We start from the raw sequence: 25656 nt of genomic DNA on the forward strand, positions 1-25656 counted from the left end.
CAAATAGTATTATGAACATACATATAATATTACTGGATGCAGTGAAGTAGAACATAACTTTTTAAAAGATCCATGGAAAAGATGCATATCCATTATGTTTGTATTTTATCATACTCAAATTTTATATCTCTTGTATGATGCAACCCCCTAAATTCAATTAGAGCTTCAAAAGTTGCATGATACGCGAGTATATACGGTACTTTTGATTGAACACAACCCTAAAATATATGCTTTTAGCTCACGACTAGTTAACCCTTAAACACCGAAGCGGTAAAATAAAAATTGTCTCCCGTGTGCCGGAGGTGTTTCGGAGTGAGCGCGGAAGCGGAAAAAATATTTTTTTCAAAAAATCACAGCGCGCTTAGTTTTCAAGATTAAGAGTTTATTTTTGGCTCCTTTTTCTGTCATTGGCTGAAGTTTAGTATGCAACCATCAGAAATGAAAAAAATTATCATTATCATATATAAATAATGTGATATATGACGGGGAAAAAATGAAATTTCATATATAATTGTATTCAAATCGCGCTGTGCACAAAACGGTTAAAGGTAACAATTTACTCTTTGTTTTCGTTGTAATGTACACTAAATTGCGATCATTTTGGTATATAACACATTGTAAAATTATAAAAGCAACACAGAGAAAATATTATCACAAAATAATGCATGAATTCGTAACGTGCGGACGTAAACAAATATTTTTTTCAAAAATTCACCATAAATCTAAATATCTAAATATTGTCCAAGAGACTTCCAATTTCTTTCAAAATGAAGACAAATGATTGAATATTACTATACTGTAAGAGTATTAGCTTACAATTGCAGTTTTCGACCATATCTGACGAGTTAAAGTTGACCGAATGTCTATTTTTTTTATATATACTTTTTATATGCAATAATTTCGGAAATTAGAAAAGCTACAACCTTCAAATATTTTTTGTTTTATTCTACATGAAATTGCGCACATTGTCATATATAAAACTCTATGAAATGCCTAATATTAAATGGAGCAAATATTCCGAGAATGGGACATACGCATTTCGGAGATTTGTGGCGGAGAATCCGCGTGCAGAGGGAAGGAAAGTTTTTTTTTTAAATTCAACTTAAATCTAAATATTGTGCTAGAGACTTTGAATTTGTTTCAAGATGAAGATAAATGACTGAATATTACTAGACTGTAAGAGTTTTAGCTTACAATTGTGTTTTTCGACCATTTCGGTAGAGTCAAAGTTGACCGAACGTGGTTTTTTTCTATTTATCATGATTTATATGCAGATATTTCAAAAATGAGAAAAGCTACAACCTTCAATTATTTTTTTGTTGTATTTTACATGAAATTGCGCACATTTTCATATATAAAACTTTATGTAACGGCTAATTTAAAATGGTGCAAATATTACCACAATCGCACATACTATGATTTTTTCGGAAGAGTTACCACGCGGACGTAAAGAAAATGTTATTTTTTTCATAAATTCCCCATAAATCGAAATATTGTGCTAGAGACTTCCAATTTGTTGCAAAACGAAGGTAAATGATTGAATATTACTAGAATAAAAGCGCTTTAGCTTACAATTGCGTTTTTCGACTATTTCGGTAGTCAAATTTGACCAAAGGTTGAAAATTTGTCACTTATCATTTTTTATATGAAAATATTTCAAAATTGATAAAAGCTACAACCATGGGTTGTTTTTAGTTGTATTGTGCATGAAATTGCGCACATTTCCATATATAAAACTTTATGTAACAGCTGATTTTAAAATGGTGCAAACATTACCACAATCGCACGTACTATGATTTTTTCGGAAGAGTTACCACGCGGACGTAAAGAAAATGTTATTTTTTTCATAAATTCCCCATAAATCAAAATATTGTGCTAGAGACTTCCAATTAGTAGTTGCAAAATTAAGGTAAATTATTGAATATTACTAAAATATAAGAGTTTTAGCTTACAATTGTGTTTTTCGACCATTTTGGTAGAGTCAAAGTTGACCGAAGGTTGAAATTTTGGCACTTATCGTTATTTGTATGAAAATATCTCAAAACTGATAAAAGCTACAATCATGAGTATTTTTTCGTTGTATTTTACATAAAAATGCGCACATTTTCATATATAATACTCCATGCAACGGCTAATTTAAAATGGTACAAAAATTATGTCAAAGTGACAAAATAATTTCCGAGATGTGTCACAGATACTTTTAGTGCGGCAAGAAAGAAATTTGCACTTGCGCGCCTGCGTAACGATTGTAAACACAACAACACCTTGATCCGTGAACTCCAAGCATCCCCCAAGGTGCATGATTCAAGAGTTTTCGGCTGGTAGGCCTAAAAGTATTTTTCAGCGAATTTTTAAAAAAACTTTTGTATGTCGACGTAAAATACGTCCAGTCGGCACCCGAGAGACAAAAAATGTCGATGTAAAATACGTCCAGTCGGCGTTTAAGGGTTAAGATACTACTATATAACCAATATTAACCTGATTTTCAAAAAGCACACTTTCACTTTCATATATTACTGATTTACAAACATATTTAACAAAATTGTACTTTAATGACACTCCTTCTACAACTTGCTCTTAACCATTAACTAGCTATACTAAAATTAAAAGTGTAGTAAAAATCTAACAACAGTGAAGTTACATTTCCACTATATGTTCAACAAATTTAACAATGTAAGAAACTTCATTATCCCCTCATTTCCCATGTACTAATGCTTTAAATATTGGCAACATAAAAGCAATATTAAATACTTAAAATATTTTATTCATAGAAATTTTTATTTACAAGTGGAGTATCTGATTCCCTATGGATAGCAAGTAGATTTGTCACAAGCCTGAGCATAATGGATTTAAAATTGCCGAGGTTCTTATTCAACAAGAACTTCAAAGTTACTCTACTCAATCGGAAGACTTCTATCTAAATTATGCATTTAATGTATGTAAATCTTAATTACTATCCATTATTTCAGCATTCAACAACATTTGAGCTGATTCTCCTTTGAGCCAAGAAACATAATAATCAAACTGGATTTAATTCACTTTATATATGCTTATAATATAGAGAAACAAAATGTGCCCCTAAAAGGGGAATTATCAAGCTAATAAGCAATAAATTACAAGGCAAGCAACTATTACCTTAAAACCAACACTGAAACATTATTCAAAAGACAAAAAAAAATGACTAACCAGCACATACCACAAACTGGAAACTATTTCAACTCTATACTCTTTTCAAATCGTATCATCAGCCTTTGTTGAGACATTTTACAATTGTAGTGTGTACTTCAAAAATCTCACGTTTTCTACATGCAACATTATCTTTGTATCACCTCTGAGAAGTATGTTTTGCATTAAATGATCCCAAAATCCCATACCTGTATAAGTTAGCTGCACTATTAATTAATACCTTCAATGTAAGCGTACATATGTCCATTGGGAATGGGGAAATTGGGGGAAAATTTCCACACACATTAAAACCTTCAAACCTACACATTTAGTACACAGCACCCATTTCACACAAAAGCACACAGTTTCAGCTCCATTTAAAGCTCTCTTTGCTGACTACAAAATATATCACAATCAAAATATCCTATTTAACATCCCTCCTGTGCCTGTATCAAATCAAAATATAGTAATAACCACTGATCACAAACACACACAAAACAACTGAAAGAAGAATTCCCAAAACGGAACTAAAGCAATACCCTAATCTTACCTAAGAAGCTAAATTCATTTTCATCCTTGTCAAGTACTTCTCTTTTAATCTCAATAACAGGTTGCACTTGACACAATAATCTAGTTCAGCCTTGCCTTGCCTTGCACTTCACACCACCTCAGAATTAGGTTGGCCTTGACATCCTGTGTGATTGAAATGTTTTAATCGATGTGTATAACAATTTGTATGTAATACCTTACACTATCGATTATTCAGTTCTACAACAAACACCTCTTAACTGCATGCAGAATACATTACAATTTCTAACATGCAACCCAAGCCCATCTTACAAACATCTTTATTACACTCTCTCTTCACTAAAATGCACACACTGCCTGAATATATGATAGTACACTCCCCTAAAAAGTATTCTAATATCAAATATTCTTAAAATTAGCTTGACCTAGCTTGTATAAAAGATCCACTCATCAACTCATTAGTACAAAATCCCTGGCAAGATTTAATCTTGTATTTTTACAGCTATAACTACACTAAAAAAAATAATACTACGAAACACAGAAAATAGATTTCTTAAAAAAATTTTTGATATGCCAAAGGAGGATGAAGCTTACCAAGCCATGCAAACACATCACACACATCACACACACACATATACATATATACATATATATATATATATATATATATATATATATATATATATATATATATATACATATATATATTATATATATATATATACAATTACTTTTAAAAGAATTTAGAAAACCCTTGTAGGTATGATGAACAGATCAAGTGTCACTTCCAAACTACAAAGTGATGTTCTTCATAACAGAAGATATAAAAACTAATAAAATACCGACTAGTATAGGATCCTAATACTGCAACTATAAACTTAAAAATTATACACTTAAAACGAGCAGTGAATAAAAATTTTAAAAATACTGAAAAATTTTTAGTTAATGAAAAAATAAATTATTGTTCAAAAGAAGTCAGGCAAAAGTAGAGACTAGAATCTTAAGAGATACTTTGCATAGAAATAGAGAACATTCAATAAAACTATGATAACAATTACATTAACAATTAATTCCTTCACAGAGTGGAGGACCCGATTAATGAGACTAACCTGCGCTGGAGGTGGAGCCACAGGCATTCCAGTGAATTCAAACAGTTTGTTCTCTAAGACCCTGACTGTTTTCTTGTTTTAGGAACACTTGCTTTAAATTTCTTCGCTTCCAAGTGCAATTCATCTATTTTCTTCCAAAGATCATCGGTGATTTTGCAAACCTGAAAAATTCAGAGAATGAAGAACTTATACATATTCAAGGAATTTCATTCTCAGTTTAGATTTCAAGCAACTGAATTATTAACATTCTTAACTCTAACAGGACTGGCCAGAATAATTTGTTTCTGATGAAATGTGTTAAGAAATTATTTTATATTTTGATACTGCTTGAAAATTTAATGATTAAATTGAGTGAAAATGTCAAAGATTTTCACAAAATTTCTTTCAAAGATTGATGTACTATGTTGCTCACTTATGTTGTACAATCACTGAAGATATTTCTGAATTCTAAGTGTTCTGCTCTTCTATAACAAGGGACTGGGTCATGATGGTTTAACATATAGGTACACTTGATCAGATAAATGTGAACAATTCAAAGACAGGATAATACCACTTCAATATGGAGTCCTTTTTAGGAACGGTAACATTCCTTCAATATATCAAGTTCTTATTTTGAATGAGCAGCAGCACAGTTCCACATTTAACAGTTGATTTGATCTGTTTTACCATTGTCAGATTCATTATTCCACAATTCCTGCCATTTACTAAAGATGGGTTTAAAAGATAATAACAAATCTTTGCAAATCTTTGAACTCCTCTTTGTGATAACAGCTATTTCCTTTACCGCCTGGAAGAGCTAGGACCGATCATATTTTGATATCTAATACTACCTTCATGTCATTTGTGGAATAAACACTTTAACTACTAAACACAAGGATTTTTAAGACAAAAATTCTGAAGGGCTTCTTATGTACTTCCTGAGTCACTGAAAATGACAAATTCCTGTGGTGCCGTGTTATAATAATTTTAATATACAGACAATTCTGCTGTGAAACAGATCCAAAGGCAAAATATTATTTCTGGAATAATTATTATGTCTGTTAAAAACTGGTGTCACAACATCTCGGTTATTGACACAAATAAATGTAGATAAAAAGTAGAATTAAATTAAAATTAATTCAATATAAAAAATCTAAAAATATATTTATATGAATAAATAAAATTCAAATATATAAACTCTTACATAGATATTCTATTATAATCTAAATTTTGTTGAGGAGGCCAGCCTCCCCCATAAAGATATATAAATGCTCTATATTACAATCCTTTCCAAGAATTGTAGAGAGGATAAAATTATTTCCTCTATCACATCCCCAAGACAGGAACCTATGTCTCAAATTCCCAAGTCTAAGAAATTCAACCAGCAAATGTCTCACAATCAAGGGCACAGTACAGTTCTCGCAAAACGGAGGATTTTCACGAGACATCAAGAACCCATGGGTGAGTCTTTATGTCCAATCCTAAATCTGTACACCATCGTTTCTTGTCTCCTTGGCATATACGGTTATGACCAAGGAGACACTGATGAAGTGATACTGCGCATTTTTTGATTAGTTAAAATATCTTCCCACTGGGACTGCCAACATTTCTTAATTCTCTGACCTACTAGAGGATACAAATCCCGATATGGTAGTAGGCATCTTGTGGGTTCTGGGGAGCTGACAGCAGACTTTGCAAGTTGGTCAGCTTTCTCATTCCCAGTCACCCCAACATGGCCAGGCACCCAACAGAACTTTATTTCTTTCCCTCTTCTTTTTAGTAAAAGCAGCCATTTCAATATACAGTGGTACCTCGAGATATGAAAGGCTCAACTTACGAAAAACTTGAGATACGAAAGCCGACACGAAAAATTTTACTGCTCTACATACAGAGAGTTTTCAAGATACGAAAGGTTTCTGAAAGTCCGAGATTCGCCCGATAACAATTTTGGAACTCGCGCCGTGCACCGCCATCTTAGTTCTAGTAGACTAGCCACCATCCTCCTGCTCTCCCATTGGTTCCTGATGCTAGCCAAGCCATGAAATCCTTCTCTCCTATTGGACAGCATCCCTCCCATCATGCATCTTACGTGGTGTGTGCCTTCACTCGGCCACTTCGCACCCGAAGCTTTATCCTACGCATGCGGCATTCGTTCGGTCCAACGATTTCGTTTAGTATCGTAAATTCGTTAGTGATTTCGTTGTGCTACTTTATCGGGTTGTGAGAACCTAATTAGTATACATACTACATACGTAACTTAATTACGTACAGTACATAGTCATGGGTCCCAAGAAAGTTGCTGAAGTTCACAGAAAGAAGAGAATGCTTTCTATGGAGACAAAAATGGAGATATTAAAAAGTATGAAGCTGGCTTGCGATTGAGAGTGATCACTAAGGAATACAGCCGAAATCCGTCGACGATAGGCACCATCCTTAAGCAGAAGGAAGCCATCAAAGCAGCTACACCTTCCAAGGGCGTGACTATTTTGTCCAACAAGAGGAGCCATGTGCATAATAAAATGGAAAGGCTGCTTCTTGTATGGATCGACGACAAAGAAATCGATGGCGATACGATAACTGAGACGGCAATCTGCCAGAAGGCCAGCGCTATTTTCGGCGATTTGATTGCCCAAGCCGAAGACGACGACGGAGAGGGGACATCAACGGCAACCCCAGAGTTCAAGGCTTCTCATGGGTGGTTCAAAAAATTCCGTAAACGGACTGGCATCCATTCGGTGGTGAAGAAATTGAAATTACGTAAAGTATAAAAAAGTAAAAAAAAATGTAAAAATAAAAGACAAAATAAATTTTAATTTAAGATTTTTGTAAAGTTACGTGTTACAGTTTTGTTAATGTGTTTTGTAAAGTTTAGTTTGTTTTTCTGATATTTTTTAATGTGTTTCGTAAAGTTAAGTGTACGTATCTGCCGTTTGTCCTCCTCCTCCTCTGCCGCCACTTTCGGAGATAGCCTCACTCGAAAGGTAAGCTTCCACATTTTACGTTACAGTAATAATATTTCTTGTACACTAATATACACTTTGTTTACAGGTTTTGCATTTTTATTATTAAGTTACGTATTGAATGGTCCAAATTGTTGTAGTATTTCATTGTTTATAGGTCAATTTAGCTTTATTATGAAATATTCACTGGGGTGTTTTTGGAGGGCTTGGAACGGATTAACCATTTTACATGTAAAATGTGGTCAAAGATACGAAAAACTCATGATACGAAGGGCGCCTCGGAACGGATTAATTTCGTATCTCGAGGTACTACTGTATCTAAAATCAGAGGGTTTAAAGGGTTAAAAGATTCCAGTGACTGAAGAACACTTCCTGAGTTACAATATATAATAAAATTATTTTCATTCCGAATTAAAACTTCCTTTAAAGCCTTTAAAATTCCATAAAATTCTGCTGTAAAAATCGATGCAACAGCTGATAATCTGCCGCTTCTCTCTACATCAGGGAAGGCTACAACAAAGTCTACGCCAGCAACTGGCTCAAAATTCTGCTGTAAAAATCGATGCAACAGATGATAATCTGCCGCTTCTCTCTACATCAGGGAAGGCTACACCAAAGTCGACGCCAGCATCTGACTTCGAGCCATCCGTAAAAACTGCAGTGGAGTCATCATGCTGCAAGGAATGTTCTAAAAATATTGACCGCATGGCCTCACTGGACAATTCTGTCTTAGTAAAATTAAAATATCTGCAGAATTTTACCTCTGGAAAGTTCCAGGGGGTACTAACTGAATATTTTGCTGGTAAAATCTTGATCCTTGGCATGTTTAATTCATGAACAATGGTATTGACTCTAAAAGCGAATGGATGAGGTTGCTTGGGGTGACTTTCATAAAAGTGCCAATGCCTTTCCTTTCTCATACAAATACTGGTTAAAGACTTAGGTAGCCTCTGGAATCTATACCAGCTCCAAACCAGCAGACGCTTGTAATGAAGATCCAGTGGCACCTCATCAGCATCTACTAGCATGCTCTCGGTGGGAGATGATTTAAATGCTCCTGTACACAACCGTATTCCTCCATGAATTGAGTTGAGCAATTTAAGGCTATTTGGCTTCAAACCAAGAAAAGCTGCAATTCGATATTTCAAGGGCCCTTTCAAACGTAAAAGAAACTGGACAAGCAGCATAAAATCTCCACGATATCATCCGATAAGCAAATACTTCATCTAAACAACATAATACCTTCCTTGGCACTGTCATGGAGATAATTTGCCAAAGGCCACTGTTGTTGAGCCTGTAGAAACAAGTGATTTCGCAAGTGGTAACATCAAAACCTCGCTTTGGCATCATACCAATAATTCTTTGGGGATCTGGTAACTGGAAGGTGTTGATGTTGTGAACAAAAGGAACTTCTGGCAATGATCTCAAAATATCAAATAACACTATCACCCTTACCTGTTGAGTAAAATCCAAGTACAATAGATTCAAATTTTAATGCATTTTACAACTATGTTGCCCTAGACAAAAAAAAATGCAATAAATAATATAAAAAGTACTTTATTTTGGAATGTTATGCAGCAAATTTATTAAAAATATAGTACAAACCACTCCACTCAAAAAAATTTACATAAACGTACTACTATAAGGCAGAAGAAGAATGTGAACTGGAACCAAATACCTCATACTGTAAAGGTTAATACTTACCAAAAAGATATACAAGATTGGGATCTGGGAACATAACACCATTGGAAGAATCAAGCTCTACCACTGTGATTGGATCATCTAAGTGACCCGGAGCCCTTAAAGAGTAGTACTGGCGATCAGATCTCTTGTTGAACCCAGTTGTAAAGACAAAACCCTTACGGAGGAAAATGGCTCTGGTGGCTTTGCTGCCCCTGTGTGAAGTTGCTTCCTGAAAGGAACACCAATCAAAGTTAATTATCATACTGATCTCCATATAAAAAGCAACATGGCAATGGTATCTTAATTCGGATATAAAATTTCAGTAAAACACCTGCAAAGCTCCACTTCAATACAAAATAATTTTCAAGCATTAAGTAAACAATTTAAGAAACGATCATTCAATAAAACTTATCTGTCCAGAATGTTCTGGAATGAAGTTTTCACATAGCTTATTTTTTCGTAAAAACCGAACAATCATACAAATCCCCAATTTGCTGATGTTTAAAGAGCCAACAAGACTACTACATGATTGATGGGTTTATGATAAAATTAGTTAAAACTGCATTTTTGACTCAATGAAGTATAGTCAGTCTGCCTTGTTACAATGAAAATAAAGGGTTACAACCTCTGTTTATGACAGATGTTTACAAAGACCAACCTTTTACTAAAGACAAACAAGTCAGTTAATTACAAAGACTATTTTGCTATGAGACTCACCTCAAAAACTTCACTATTTCTGGGGTTGATGATCCTGATTTTTCTGTCTTTACATGTTGTCAGCAAGAATGAACCATCCCTGTTAAAACAGCACGAATAAATCATATCAGGGTGGTTATTTATGTTATGACAGCTTCCCCACACCCTACATTCCATATGACAATGAAATTATCAGAGCCAGCTGAAAGAAGGATGTTTTTAGCTGTCGGATGCCATGACAATGCCAACTCACCGCAGGTGGAACACAAGATCTACAACTGGGTCTGTCATGTTCCAACAAACAAATGAGGGTGGAATTAGCAAAAGTGAATGTTGCAATTCATGTTCTGTCAAATACCTTCTTTCTTTTGCCGAAGTATAAATTGTATATAAAAAAAACTTTTGTTTCCAAAAATCCTCATTCCCAATTTTGCTAGCCTCTTAAAAGTTTAAAATCTAACTGAACTTTGCGCGTAACCCTGCACTATAGAAAAATCTGACAAAATATTAATGAAAACTTACCTGGCAGTTCATTTACTCATTTTGTGGGATATTTTTGTTTCAATTACCTGCTAAAGGAAAACAACAAAGAAATAACTAGTACTTTGATGGTCTACACAAGCAACAGTGTCCATTGAAAGAATTCATCCTTCCATGATATTACTACACCAATATTTACACTATGGCCATTAATACCATCAACCAAATCTAAACATATTTTTCAAATCATACTCATAAAATCTTTATATAACAATTCACTACAATAAAATATTCATCTATAATTAAGTTACAGGAGCACAATGTAGTTTGACAAAAATGGGATGCATATTTTCCGTTTCAAGAACTCAATTGAATGGGAAGATGTTTTATCACAATTTTTATAAACATGCAAGAAATGGAGTACAATAGCAGCACTAAACCTTCTATGATACTGTGTCAAAACCTACAGAATTATTCTTCACAACAGAATTAATATACAACTGATGGCCATGTAAATGAATTTGTAATGTTTTACCTTCCTAGTATAAAATAAGAAATTACCAAACTATTCCTATGACATATGATGAAAGTTGTACAAAAACACTACAGATGGTCCTTAAAGCTGAACCTTACAATATATGAATATTGAAAAAAAAGCAATGTAAGATGAGCAACTTCCCTTATAGAAGTTGGTCTAAACAACATGCACTGTTGGGTAAAACTATTAGAAATGAAAAAATAAATACTACAGAGGATGGAAGATTATAAAACTTTAAAAGTATACAGTAACTATTAAGTGACACATTTATTGTGCACATTAAAGAGAAACTGCCAACAGCCAACAAAAATCAAAACATTTAAAAACTGGAACATGAGGTAGATATGATACCCTGACATGCTGCCTTGTCTTAACCCACACTAGGCTGCTGCACTAGAAGGGAAAACAGCATATCTCTACAAATGAGACTCAAAAAATCAAATCAACTTCAAATTTTTCTCTCATACTTACGTGTGGTGCATGCCTTTCCAATGATGCAGAAGCAAAGAAAAAATAAATTTTCACAAAACACTTAGAGGCTTTCTAAGTGTCATAATTTTAACATTTCCCATGACTGTTAAGGGCTAGAGAATGAAAATTAACAAGTGCTCAAGTATGTCCATACCTTATTCTTATCATACTTTGAAACTTGAAAGTAGACATCTGAGATTTTCGTATTATTATACAGCAGTTTAACAACACCCCACTGTCACACACTTCTCAATTCTCATAGGGCTTGCCCCCCAAAGAGTTTGTTCTTAAAAGACAGGTGAAAATAGGGTTTAGGTCAAGATATAGAAGCTGGACAGCTAGGAAGGAAGAATGAATGAATGTATGAATATCTGGCGTCGTGACTACCAAGATCATTGACGCCGAACGAAACCATTTGGGCAACCAATCTGGGGAAAAAACACACACACACACACAGATCATAAAAAACTCCTAAAATTCCACTTCATTTATTGTACTACAGGTAGTGCAAAGCCACTACATAAACACTAAACAACAGCAAAGCTAAATTATTATTATTATAAAAATGGTTTAACCAGACCACTGAGCTGACTTTCAGCTCTCTTAGGGCTGGACCGAAGCATTGAATAAAATATAAGGTCTAGGCCAAAGGCCAGGAACTGGGACCAAATAGGCCATGCAGTATAACAAACATTAAATTAAAATTAAATAAAAAAAAATGATATTTTTATTTTAAGATAAATTTTTAAATATACTTACCTGGCAGTTATATACATAGCTATATTCTCTGACGTCGTGACGTCACGACAGACTTTTCGAAACTCGCGGCAATCGCCGACCATCGGTCAGGTGATCGTTACCTGTACGCCCCTCTAGATAGTTACCTGGCCCCAAACCCCATATTTTCTCGCCTATAGTCTCTTGAGGGGAGGTGGGTGGGTTTCTAAATTGTATATAACTGCCCCAGGTAAGTTATATTTAAAAATTTATCTTAAAATAAAAATATCATTTTTAAATATGTAACTGACCTGGCAGTTATATACATAGCTGATTGACACCTTTGGAGGAGGGTCAGAGACAGCAACATTGTTGTAAGGTAACTACTTGATAGGTAACTAAAGATTCTTACCTGCTAAGGAAGCTGACTTGACGACTACTGCCTCTTTAGTCTGCTCTCCTTAGGAGCTCCAGCTAAGGGATGTGACCTGTGCAGCTGATGAGCTCAAAGGGGTTTGTCGACGGGACGTGACCTCTATGCGACAAAACCACCTATGCCCTTGACATGGGCTAAACAGGCAAAGACCACTAACCATCCAATCCTTGCATACAAGAGATTGAAAAGACACATATACACTAGACTGTTGAAGGTTTCCCCTAACCTTCAACAGACAACCATAAAAATAACATCAAGGGTCTAACATGTAGGATTAGAGGTATCAACTCCTTCACCCAACACCGAGCCAGTGGCTACGAACGGTCCAAGGGTTCTGCAGTCTTCATATAACCGTTTCTATTTGTTTCAGGTAAAAAGAAGAAAATACGGAGCTGCTCCTCCAGATGTCGCGTCTAAAATGGCTTTAAGGGACTGATTCTTTCTAAACCGCCATTGACGTCGAGACTGCTCGCACTTCATGGGCCTTTACCTTTAAAGCCTTGTAAAGCGTTTCATTGCACTCCGTGTGAGCTTCTTGAATCACACTTCTAATAAAGAAGGCTAAAGCGTTCTTTGACATAGGCCTTTTGGGATCTTTAACGGAACACCATAAGTTGTCAAAAGTCCCTCTAACGTCCTTGCACCTGTGCAAAATAACACTGTAATGGCTCTTACCGGACAAAGAGTCCTTTCACGTTCCTGACCTGCAAATTCTCCAAGGCTGGGAATCGTAAAAGACCTAGGCCAAGGATTGGAAGGAGTTTCATTCTTGGCTAAGAAACCTAAAGTGGTTGAACAAACCGCTTTAGATCTACTAATTCCTACTCTTTTGTCCATAGCTTGAATCTCGCTTACTCTCCTTGCAGTAGCGAGAGCGACTAGAAAAAGTGTCTTCCTGGTTAAATTTTTGAACGAGCTCTCCTGGATCGGCTCAAACTTGTCAGACATTAAAAACCTTAGTACTACGTCCAGATTCCATCCTGGTAGTTGTTCAGTCTTTTGTTTCGTAGTATCAAAAGATCTAATTAAGTCGTGAAGATCTTATTCCTAGACAAGTCCAGTCCTCTATGTCTAAAGACTGACGCCAGCATGCTCCTGTATCCCTTAATTGTAGTAGTGGCTAGACCTACTTTAAGTTTTAAGTGAAGAAGGAAGTCTGCGATCTGGCTCACAGATGTGTTGGACGAGGACACCTTCTTCTCCTTACACCAGTTTCTAAATATCTCCCACTTCGACTGGTAGACGTTGATGGTCGAAGCCCTTCTTGATCTGGCGATAGCTTTAGCTGCCTCTCGCGAAAAGCCTCTAGCTCTAAGGAGCTTTTCGACAGTCGAAAGGCAGTTAGCTGAAGAGCGTGGTATTCCTGTGATACCGTTTGAAGTGTGGCTGTCTGAGCAGATCTGGAAGCAACGGAAGGGTTCTTGGAACTTCCACTAGCCACTGCAACATCTCTGCGAACCAGTCTCGCGTCGGCCAGTACGGGGCTATCAGGGTCATTCTGCTTCCTTCGGACTGTGCGAACTTCTTTAATACTTTGTGTATCACTTTGAAGGGAGGGAAGGCGTAAATATCCAGTCCTTCCCAGTTCATGAGGAACGCGTCTACTGCTACCGCTTGTGGATCCGGCACCGGTGAGCAGAACGTCTGCATCCTCCTTGTCTTGTTGGTTGCAAACAAGTCTATGGAAGGTTGCCCCATAACCTCCATAGTAATTCGCATACCTCTAACTTGAGAGTCCATTCTGTTGGCAGGACCTGATTTCTCCGGCTCAAGAGGTCCGCTCTGACATTTAATTCCCCTTGTACAAATCTCGTTTGGAGGACGAATATTTCTGTCCTTTGCCCCTAGCAACAGATTCTTGGGCTGTCTCGTTCAGAGAAAACGAGTGGGTGCCTCCTTGTTTCCTGACATACGCTAGAGCAGTCACGTTGTCCATGCTTATTTCCACTACTTTGCCTGCCACACATTCCTCGAATGCCTGAAGAGCTAGAAAAGCTGCCATCAGCTCTTTCTTGTTGATATGCCAATTTCTTTCGGTTTCGCTCCCATCTTTCCCGAAAATTTCCCTGTTCCCAGAGTCGCTCCCCAGCCTAGGTCTGATGCGTCTGAGAACAGTATTAGCTGTGGAATTCAATTGTTGAAGTGAAACTCCTTCTCCCAGCTTCGCTGGATCCAGCCACCAAATCAAGTCTTTCTTGACCTCTGCTGAAATTGGGAAGGTGTCTGAAAGCCTTTGTTCCTTCCTTTTCCAATTTCTGTTGAGGTAAAATTGCAGAGGTCTGAGATGCAGTCTTCCCAGTGAGACGAACTGTTCGATCGAGGAAATGGTCCCCAAAAGACTCATCCATTCCCTCGCCGAACCTTGTTGTCTCCCCAGGAATTCCTGCACCCGATTCAGGCATCGGTCTTGTCTCTCCTGGGAGGGAGAAGCCCGAAAAATCCTGAGAGTTCATCAGAAACTCCTAAATAAATGATCGAGCGAGAGGGCTCCAGGTGAGACTTTTCCAGGTTCACCACTAGCCCTAGTTCCTGTACTAGGTTCAGGGTTATTTTCATATCCTCCAGACACTGCTTTCTTGGAGTTGGCCCTGAGAAGCCAATCGTCCAGATAAAGAGAAATGCGGATCCCCCTTCGTGTAGCCATTTGGCTACATTCGCCATAATAGCTGTGAATATTTGTGGCGCTGTGCTGAGCCCGAAGCAAAGGGCCCTGAACTGGCAAATACTCTTCCTTCGAATTAAGAACCATGAGGTACTTCCGAGAGCTTGGGTGGATGGGGACATGAAAATAAGCGTCCTGTAGGTCTAATGAGACCATCCAATCTCCCGGTCTCAACGCCGATAGCACTGATTGCGTTGTTTCCATCGTGAATTTCGTCTTCACGACGAAGGCGTTTAGAGCACTGACGTCCAGAACGGGTCTCCATCCTCCCGAGCTCTTGGGTACCAAAAACAGTCGATTGTAGAACCCCGGATTCTCTTGGGGTGAAACAGGTTCTATCGCCTTTTTTAAGAGCATCAGCTCTACTTGTTCTTTTTAACGCAAATCTCTTGCTGCTGTCCTTGTAATTCGCTGTTAAGTCGAGGGGATCTAAAACTATGGGAGGTTTGGCGCAAAAAGGGATCTTGTAGCCCTCCCTTAGTATCTGAAGGGTCCAGTTGTCCGCCCCTCTCTCTCTCCAGGCTTCCCAAAACAAAGAAAGCCTGGCTCCTATTTGTGTCTGAAGGACTGTCTGATCATGGCCTCCTTTTGGAAGGAAGCTTGCCACCTTTTCTGGAGGGCTTTCTAGAAGTTCCCGACGTCCCTCGGGGCTGTTTTCCTCGAAAAAACTGTTGTGGTTGTTTCTCCTCTCTCGCTCTCTTGGTCGCAAACGAAGAAGGAAAAGGCAAAACCCCACTGGCTGCCTTCGATATTAGTCCTGTGTGGTCTTCTGAGTCAATGAAGTGGCAATATCTCTAATAATCTCCTGTGGAAAAAGAAATTTCGCAAAGGGGGCAAACAAAAGCTCTGCTCTTTGTACCTGTGTGACCCCTTTAGCCGTAAAGGAGCAGAGAAGGGACCTTTTCTTCACGATTCCTGCCGTGAAAATCGCTGCCACTTCATTAGTCCCGTCACGTAACGCCTTGTCCATACAAGACATCACACTCAGAAGGTTAGAAATGTCCGTTGAATCCTTCTCTTCCACTTTCTTGGCAAGAGCACTCAGAGACCAGTCTAGAAAGTTCAAGACCTCAAACACTCTAAACACGCCCTTCAGTAAATGATCGAACTCTTGCATCGACCACATCACCTTCGCTGCTGATAAGGCGTGTCTACGATTGGCATCGACGATACTGGAGAAGTCTGCCTGAGAGGAGGCAGGTACTCCCAGGCCCAGAACTTCCCCAGTCTCGTACCAAACGCTGGATTTCGAAGCCAATCTTGCAGGAGGAAAACGAAAGCAGTTTTTGCCTCGCTCCTTTTTCTCTTTCATCCAGTCGTTCATCTTCGCAAGCGCTTTCTTGGCCGAAATGGAAAGAACCATCTTAGTAAAGGCAGTCTTATTCTGGGTTCTTCCACAAAGGAACTGAGACAGGGGAGAACGAGGTGCTGCGGGCTTGAAATCCGTTTCAAAAAGCTCTTGAAACAGAAGCATAAGAGTCTTATAGTCGGAAGGAGGAACTTGTTCTTTCGTCTCCTCTTCCGAAACTACCTCCAACATCTCCGAAGGTCTCTCTCTGTCTCGTTCCGCATCGGATGATGTATTTAAAGCCAAAGCCGGAGCGTCATTGGTCTTCGATGCGTTCCTTGGCACCAGAAACCGCCGAGGCGTCATGCTTACGAGCGTCGGCGTCACGTCCTTCTCTCTCACGCGCGCTGGCGTCACGCTCTTTGCTCTTACGAGCGTTGGCGTCACGCTCTTTGCTCTTACGCGCGCTGGCGTCACGCTCGGAAGCGTCATGTCCGAGTAAATCGGAAGTGTCCTGGTTGTCTGTGTTCTTGGCGTTGACGCTTCGCGAAGTCTTCATCACTCCCGGGGCGTCAGACTGACGCTTGGGTTCTTGCAGCTTTTCCATAAGTACAGACAGCTGCTGTTGCATATCTTGCAGCATATTCTTGGCTTCATTGTCTCTCGAGGGAGAGGGTAACTCGTCAGGTTCGCCCACACGAACCGCAGCCAGAGGAGTCGATCCTTCTAAGGCTTCCTGAGGACGCTTGGTAGGAAGCTTCCTAGGTAAATCCTCCCAAGTAGCAGGAGGAAGAGGAGCGTGCATTGAAAGCGCTGTCTTGCTCTGTTTAGCTGGCGAGGCTTCCGATGACGAAAACTTCTCCGGAGAACTCCAGTGACTGCAGCCTGGCAGTTGCTCATCTGATGAGACCTCACAAACACGAGGTAATTTCCTCTTGAGAGGACGAGAGGAAGTAGAGTGTCGCCATCCTCGACGCGGGGAGGAACGTCATCGGATGACGAACCAAACACCTCGACGCGCCTTTTCTACGGCTGTCTGAAGCAACCTTGGAAGCGTCAGCAGGTTTGTTTGAGGGCACGCCCGACCGGATACTAGAGCCTCTCGCCTCCCTTAGACTTTCGACTTTACGTCTCCCATGGGTCCGGGAGCTTGTAAGAGGTCTGGGTCTAGGAGCGCGACAGGACCGATCGGACGCACCCTCCACTACACTGTCACTAACACTAAACTTGTCACTTACACTGACTTTAGCACCTGCACTTAAAGCACTTACGACAGTCCAAGTGCGATTGCCCTGCTCAGTAAGAGAGGCAATCTGTTGTCCCATTTTTTCAAGCACCGCTTGAATACCTGCAAAGGTTGAGTCCTTCGCCCCCGACTCGGAGACAGGTTCGGGAGCTGATACTTCTACTAAATTACGCTCAGAAGGAGCAGGGGAAGGAACTATGGGATTATCTACCACTTCCTGATTCGTTGATGAACGGGAAAGGGAACTCTTAGTTCTTCTAATTCTATCTCTCTCGAGCTTACGGACATACTTGTCCAACTCCTTCCACTCCTTATCATCCAAAATCAAGCACTCATCACATCTATTCTCAAAAGTGCAAATTCTACCCCTACAATTCACACAAAGTGTGTGGGGATCAAGAGAAGCTTTGGGAATTCTAACCCTACACCCCCCTTTACAGCAGACTCTATACACAACTCCCGAGTCCGACATTGTTAATTGAGTAATCCAAAAACAAATCCAAATCAATCCAAGTCAACAACAGCGAAAGCCAATAAAATACTTCACCCAACAATGAAATACTCTAGCGAGTACGAAAACCTATCGAGGAGCCCACAACAACGAAGTTGCCGGCTTGGGCGACAGAAAAAATATGGGGTTTCCAGGTAACTATCTAGAGGGCGTACAGGTAACGATCACCTGACCGATGGTCGGCGATTGCCGCGAGTTTCGAAAAGTCTGTCGTGACGTCACGACGTCAGAGAATATAGCTATGTATATAACTGCCAGGTCAGTTACATATTTAAAACTGATCAGAGGCAGAGGCTTTCATACTAGAACACAACAGGCAATATAAATACATTTATGCACGTTTCCACACACACATATTAAATACCCAAAGCTAAAAACTACACACATACACAAAAGTGAAATATCTAAATTTTTTTAAAAGCACAACTTCTTTTAAAAACTCAATAACACACTCATAATCATACTGCGCTTCTTCGTCCAATCTCTTAGCCAAACTGTAATTACCACCTCTATCTCTTTTGTCTTTAAAGTGCTGCTCTCTCAGTTCCCAAAGACCAGGACATTCAGCTAGCAAATGCTTAATAGTCATCGGGACAAGGCAGTTGTCACTGTAAGGTTGGAATTATTATTATTATTATTTGTTTAAGCAGCCTTTTCCATCTAAGTCCAATCGGCTGCTTAATGCAGATAAAATCTGTTAAAATTACCATATTAAATAAATATATTTTTAGTAATTTAGTTTTAAATAAATAAATAAATAGATAAAACATTACTGTACACAATTAAAACAAATTTATATGGATAAAATTATTAATATATATTTTAATAGATCTGCATCTAATAAAATTATTAATATATGTTATAATAGATCTGTATCTGTTAAGAATTTAAAAATCTTGCAAACATTTGAGTTGTCATCTCCTAGAATGTCCTGCATTTTAGGAGATGATCCAAAGTATTTGTCTAATATGTGAATATTTGGAGCATTCAATTACAAAATGTTTCACAGTTATTCTGGTTTAGCAGGTATCACATTCTGGAGGAGGCTGATTAGACATAAGAAAACCATGGGTTAACCTTGTGTGCCCATTACGCAGCCTGCACAAAGCAACCTCATGGTTTCTCTGCTTCTGTAAAGAATTCTTAAAAGGTATTATTGTGGTCTTTATCCCTCTTAAGTTCGTTATTTTCAAGTGATAACCATTGGTCTCCCCAGATTTTACCTAAAATAAATTTAAAATAATTTTTAGAGTCCTTATAATATGTTTTGTACATTTTATGTCTATCATTTAATGCTGCTTCCTTTGCATTTTTATTAGCAATTTCATTGCCTTCAATTCCAACATGGCCTGGTGTCCAGCACAAGGATTGATTGATATTTCATATGCTTAAAAAATGAATATTTTCTTTATTGCTCTAATAGCAGGGTGATGATGATCAAAAGAATCTATTGCTTGAATAGTACTTTTTGAATCACTATATATAGTATAGTGTAATGTTTGCTGGGAGTTTTAGGGATCTTATACAGAGCCAGTGAAATTCCTGCCAATTCAGCGGAATATATGGAGCTATAAATAGGCGTTCTTCCATGATAGTATTTTTCGTCTGTAATAACTGCGAACCCCACAGCAGCATCAGTTTTTGAGCCATCTGTATAAATGGAGATAGTATTTGCATGGATTTCTTGGTGTTCCAAAAAGATTTGTTTGACAGCATAACTTGGAATTTCATCTTTTTTTAAATCGAATAACTCATGGCATACATGAGGCTTATTCCATTCCCAAAAAGGTGTTGAATTTGGTAAATGGTTCAGGAATTTTAATGGTGGAATATTATATTTCTCTATGTATATTTTCAGTCGTATAACAAATGGATAAAATGATCATGGTCCAATTCTTTTTGGAATGATGGTATTATTTATAATTCTACTCAGTTTTGATGGGTATCTTAATGTTTGCGAATAGAAGTTTAAACTATATTCGACCCTTCTTTGATCAAGTGAACACAGACCTCTTTCACTATACAAAGAAATAACAGGCGTAGATTTAAATGCACCCGTAGCATATCTCAAACCAGCATTGTGAAGAGGATCTAATTTTTCCAATGTACTGGCAGATGCAGAAGCGTATAGATGCGACCCATAATCAATTTTACTCAGTATCAAAGTCTTGTGTAAATAGAGTAATGTACTTCTATCTGAGCACCACTTGGTATGTGACAATTTCTTCAATAGATGAAGTACAGTGGTACCTCGAGATATGAAATTAATCCGTTCCGAGGCGGCCTTCGTATCATGAGTTTTTCATGTTTCGAACCGCATTTTACATGTAAAATGCCTAATCCATTCCAAGCCCTACAAAAACACCCCAGTAAATTATATTTCCAGGCCTACAACACATGTTCTAAGGTTACGACGCCGATCCGACGGAAGAAATATGACTCCAAAAAGGCAAAATACTGTACATACTTGAGTAATATTCAACAGCATGTAATGTTCAACCCCATTTTACTGCATATATTAGGACTTTAGCATATGTCCCTTAGCAATAGGCTAAGCCTAGCCTATGTTAGTGGTTGCTACTGTAGCCTAGTCTATGATTCTGACATGTAAACCTAAGAAGCTAAAAGCTTAGAATATGCCAATAAAATGTATAAATAATCAGTATGTACTCACTTCAAATAATTGTTAATTAATCATTAACTATAATACACACAAAAAAAAACCTTCCAATCGTTTGTTTACATTCAGCTCTTGCGAGTACAGAACGAACGCCAAGCAATCACTTTTCCTAGGACACAGTAAACCATAAATTTTCATTAGTATCTCTCTTCAACTAATGAAACTACCAAAGTATAATAACCATTCACTTTTATTCTTCATTCTATCTTTACCTAATGGAGATACTGAGTTACTGACAGCTATAATGAAACATATACGTAACATAATATTAAAAGAGAAGAATTCTAAAAAATATGTATTTGTTGGCTTCGATGATAGCAGTCTGATTTATTTTATATTTTATGATATCTAATTCACAATTTTTTTTTATTAAATGTAATGCATGTACTCATTTCAAATAATTATTAAGTAACCATTAACCATAATAAACAAACAAATAAAAAAAAGCTTCCAAACTTCTGTTTACATCCATCACTTATGAGAACCGAACGATCGCCAAGCAAGCACTTTTCCTGGTACACAGTAAGCCATAAATTTTCATTCTTCTCTTCAACTACTGAAACTACCAAACAGTATAATAACCATTCATTTCTATTCTTTATTCTATCTTTACCTAAATTTTTTAATCAAATGTATTGCATGAATAAATTTGTCAATTTACAGCATCCTTTTACCAACAGAATACATAAAGCACAAGGGGTAGATGCTGACCAATAGGAGAGCAGGATCTTATGGGGTGACTAGCATCAGGAACCAATGGGAGAGCGGGAGGATGGTGGCGAGTTTACTCAGTTGGCGGCGTGCAAGTTTTAAAATTGTTCTTGGTGGTCCGGGCGTATTTAGGGACTTTACAGCAACAACCTTTCGTAACTTGAGCAATTTTCGTATGTAGAGCCGTAAAATTTTTCATATTTGCTTTCATATCTCGAGTTTTTCGTAAGTTGAGCCTTTCGTATGTCAAGGTACCACTGTACTTTACTACAGCTTTCACGTAGGTAATTAATGTGAAATTACCAAGTCATTCGTTGGTCAAAATGCAACCCAAGAAATTTGGTGTGTAACAAAATTAATTGGTTTACCTTTTAGTAGCAATATCATTTTCAGTACATTTTTTTATTTGTTAAAGTAATGGCTACAGTTTTACTTGCCGATAATGAATCCATGTGCAGTAGTCCACGATATGATAAGATCAAGAGATCTTTGTAGTATGATTTATCCTGTATAAAATATCAGTGGATGATCCAAATGGCAAAATCATCTACATATAATGAACTCTGTACACCAGTTGGTAGTTGTTTTGTAATATCATTAATAGCCATGATAAAAAGGGTGGTGCTCAAAACACTACCTTGTGGAACTCCTTCATATTGTGGATATTCCTTAGAGAAAACACATTTATCTTAACTTTAAAAGTGCTTTCCTTTAAAAATTGTTCTATGTTTAAGGGTAAAAATCCTCTCAGTCCAGAATAATGTACAGTGGACCCCACGTATTCGCGTTCTCCAGATTCGCGGACTCACACATTCGCGGATTTCTCTGGGGAACGTTTCCCCGCATTATTCACGGAAAATTCGCGCATTCGCGGTATTTTTCTATGAGAAATATTCAGAAATTCCTGGTTTTTTTTTTATGAATTTCATCATAAAATGCACTTTTTGTGATAAAACTATTAAAAAAACCAAGTATGAAAATTTTTAGTGGTTTTTCTTGAGTTTTAACTAACAAAATAGGCTGTTTTTAGCATTTTCATAGGGGTTCCAAACATTCGCGGGTTCTAACTATTCACGGGGGGGTCTGGTACGCATCCCCCGTGAATACGGGGGGACCACTGTATTTCTTTTAAAATCTGATGATTCCATGTCTTGTCATAGGACTTCTCCATATCAAAGAAGATGGCTGTGGCATAGCTGTTTGAAGCAAATGCTTTCCCAATATCGGTGTTAAGTAAAGTTAAAGGATCTAGGGTAGATCTTAGTTTCCTATATCCATATTGTGAAACGGAAAAGTATCCTGTTTTCTCAAGATACCAGATTAATCTGTTGTTAATAATTTTCTCAAACAATTTACATAAACAGCTTGTTAATGCTATTGGTCTGTAGCTGTCTGTGTCATAAGGATCTTTGCCTGGCTTCAAGAATGGAAGGTCCAGTGCTTTCTGCCAATCTTGTGGGAAATATATTTCAATCCATATTTTGTTATATAGCTTTAATAAATATTGTAAACTGTTTGGGTGAAGGTGTTTCAACATTTCAAAAGTGATCATATCTTCTCCAGGGGCTGTATTGGAGCATGTTGACAATGCCAATAAAAGTTCATCCATGGCAAAGCAATCATTGTATGAATAATATTGATCACTCAAAATTAATTGGGATTTTTTCTTCTTTTCCTTTTATGGTGCAAAAAAATTTTATTGATGAACCTTTGGAGATATTACTTAAATGTTCTGCTAGGCAAGTTGCTACCTCTTTAGGATCATATATCAGTTTGCTATTGATTTTCAAAACTGGGACATGGGATCAAATGTGCTTTCCTAGTATTTTTTGCACTTTTTTCCATATCTTACTTAGGGGTGTATCTTTGCACACCGATTTTAGGTAGTTACACCAAGATTTTCTTTGTGCTTCATTAAATATTCGTTTTGCTACAGCACATGACCTTTTATAATCTATGTATTCTGAATCGTTTCTCGACTTCTTAAATTTTCTTTGGGCTTTACTATGGGTCTTTTTTGCTTTTTTTACACTCCTCATTCCACCAAGGAACTGGACATTTAATCTTTACTTGCGTTACAAATGGTATAGATGACTCTGCAGCATCAATTACCAGAACTAAAAACATAACCCGAATAGTTTCTATGTCCAAATTATTATCCCATAATGGAACATTCTTCGTGCATTCACTAAAATCTTCCCAATTGGCTTTATTAACATTAAATTTATTAATTGATATCTTTCCAGTGAAGTTTAGAATACTAATTAAAACAGGAAAATGATCACAACCACACAAATCATCATAAGTGTTCCAAAAATATTTGTCTGCTAGATCTTGTGAGCACAAGGACAAATCTATGTGAGAGTAACTTTTTGTTCATTAGTCAAAATGTGTTGTTTTGTCTTCATCTAATATATGGAGTTGATTATCTATAACAAAATGATATTATGATACAATAAAGTTTCATACATACTTACCTGGCAGATATATACATAGCTAAGACTCCGTCGTCCCCGACAGAAATTCAAATTTTGCGCCACTCGCTACAGGTAGGTCAGGTGATCTACCGGCCTGCCCTGGGTGGCAGGACTAGGAACCATTCCCGTTTTCTATCATATTTTCTCTCTTCCACCTGTCTCCTTGCGGGGAGGCTGGGTGGGCCCTAATCGTATATATCTGCCAGGTAAGTATGTATGAAACTTTATTGTATCATAACAATATCATTTTCATACAATTAACTTACCTGTCAGATATATACATAGCTGATTGGCACCCTTCAATGGAGGGTAAGAGACAGCTACTTATGGAATAGACAGGTAAACAACATATGTTGTAGGTACAAAAAACCTTGGTTCCTACCTGATAGGTGGTAGACTTTGTGGCTGTCGCGCCCAGGAGTCTGCATCACCTCAAGAAACTTTAGCGAGATATGTGATCTATGGCCAAGAGTTCTTGTGGGTCTGCCGAAGGGGTCTTATCCACTTACTCGGCAGAGCCTGAAAGGACTTTGTCAATGGGTGCTGATCCACTTATATGACAATACACCTTATGAAGGAGCACACAACCAATCCCGACCACCTGATCCTAACCACCATGTTAGTAATAAAAATTGTTCCGAGTTATCCCCAAACTCTTCACAACAACCATAACTCAAAACAAAATTACACACGCACACATAATTTTCAAAAAAAATTAATGATACTCATCTAAAAAGATATCACAAGAGTTCCTTACTGAACAAAAGTGACTGGCCACCAGTGCGACATCTGCACTTGTTCAGCAGAAAGTCTGGAACATATCTAGTAGACTTATGCATCATTTTAAGGATTGGTGTTAGCTCCTGTACCCAGGATTGTGTCCACAGACACGAAAGGACCTAGAGAAAAACAGTTCTCGTAGGTTACACGAACGTCCTTTAAATAGTGAGAAGCAAACACTGAGTTACACCTCCAATATGTCGCTTCCAAGATATTCTTTAGTGACATATTTCTTTGAAAAGAGAGAGACGTAGCTACTGCTCTCACCTCATGAGCTCTTACTCTCAGGAGTTTCAAAGATGGATGGATGTATGAGTTTTAGGGCAAAAGCACAGGCACTGGGGCCAAAGAAGCCATTCAGCGCAGTAATGGAGATTAAATAAATTACATTATGAATGAGTTAATAAGTGTATGAAGAAAATGGTTCATATATAAATTACCATATGAGAAATGAATGAATTAATGAAGAAATAAATGAAGAAAATGCTTAATAAATAAATATATATATCTATGATGTGATAGCTAAAAAATAATTAAAT

The 25656-nt window shown here is 37.6% G+C and overlaps 1 pseudogene; it reads right to left on the reverse strand.

Annotated features, from left to right (window-relative positions):
* LOC135217615 (coronin-1C-A-like) overlaps positions 1–12459 on the reverse strand; it is a 90993-nt pseudogene extending 78534 nt beyond the window's left edge.
* Positions 12460–25656: the final 13197 nt, after the last annotated feature.

This window comes from Macrobrachium nipponense, chromosome 7, assembly GCF_015104395.2.
Source record: "Macrobrachium nipponense isolate FS-2020 chromosome 7, ASM1510439v2, whole genome shotgun sequence".
Taxonomy (NCBI): Eukaryota; Metazoa; Arthropoda; class Malacostraca; order Decapoda; family Palaemonidae; genus Macrobrachium; species Macrobrachium nipponense.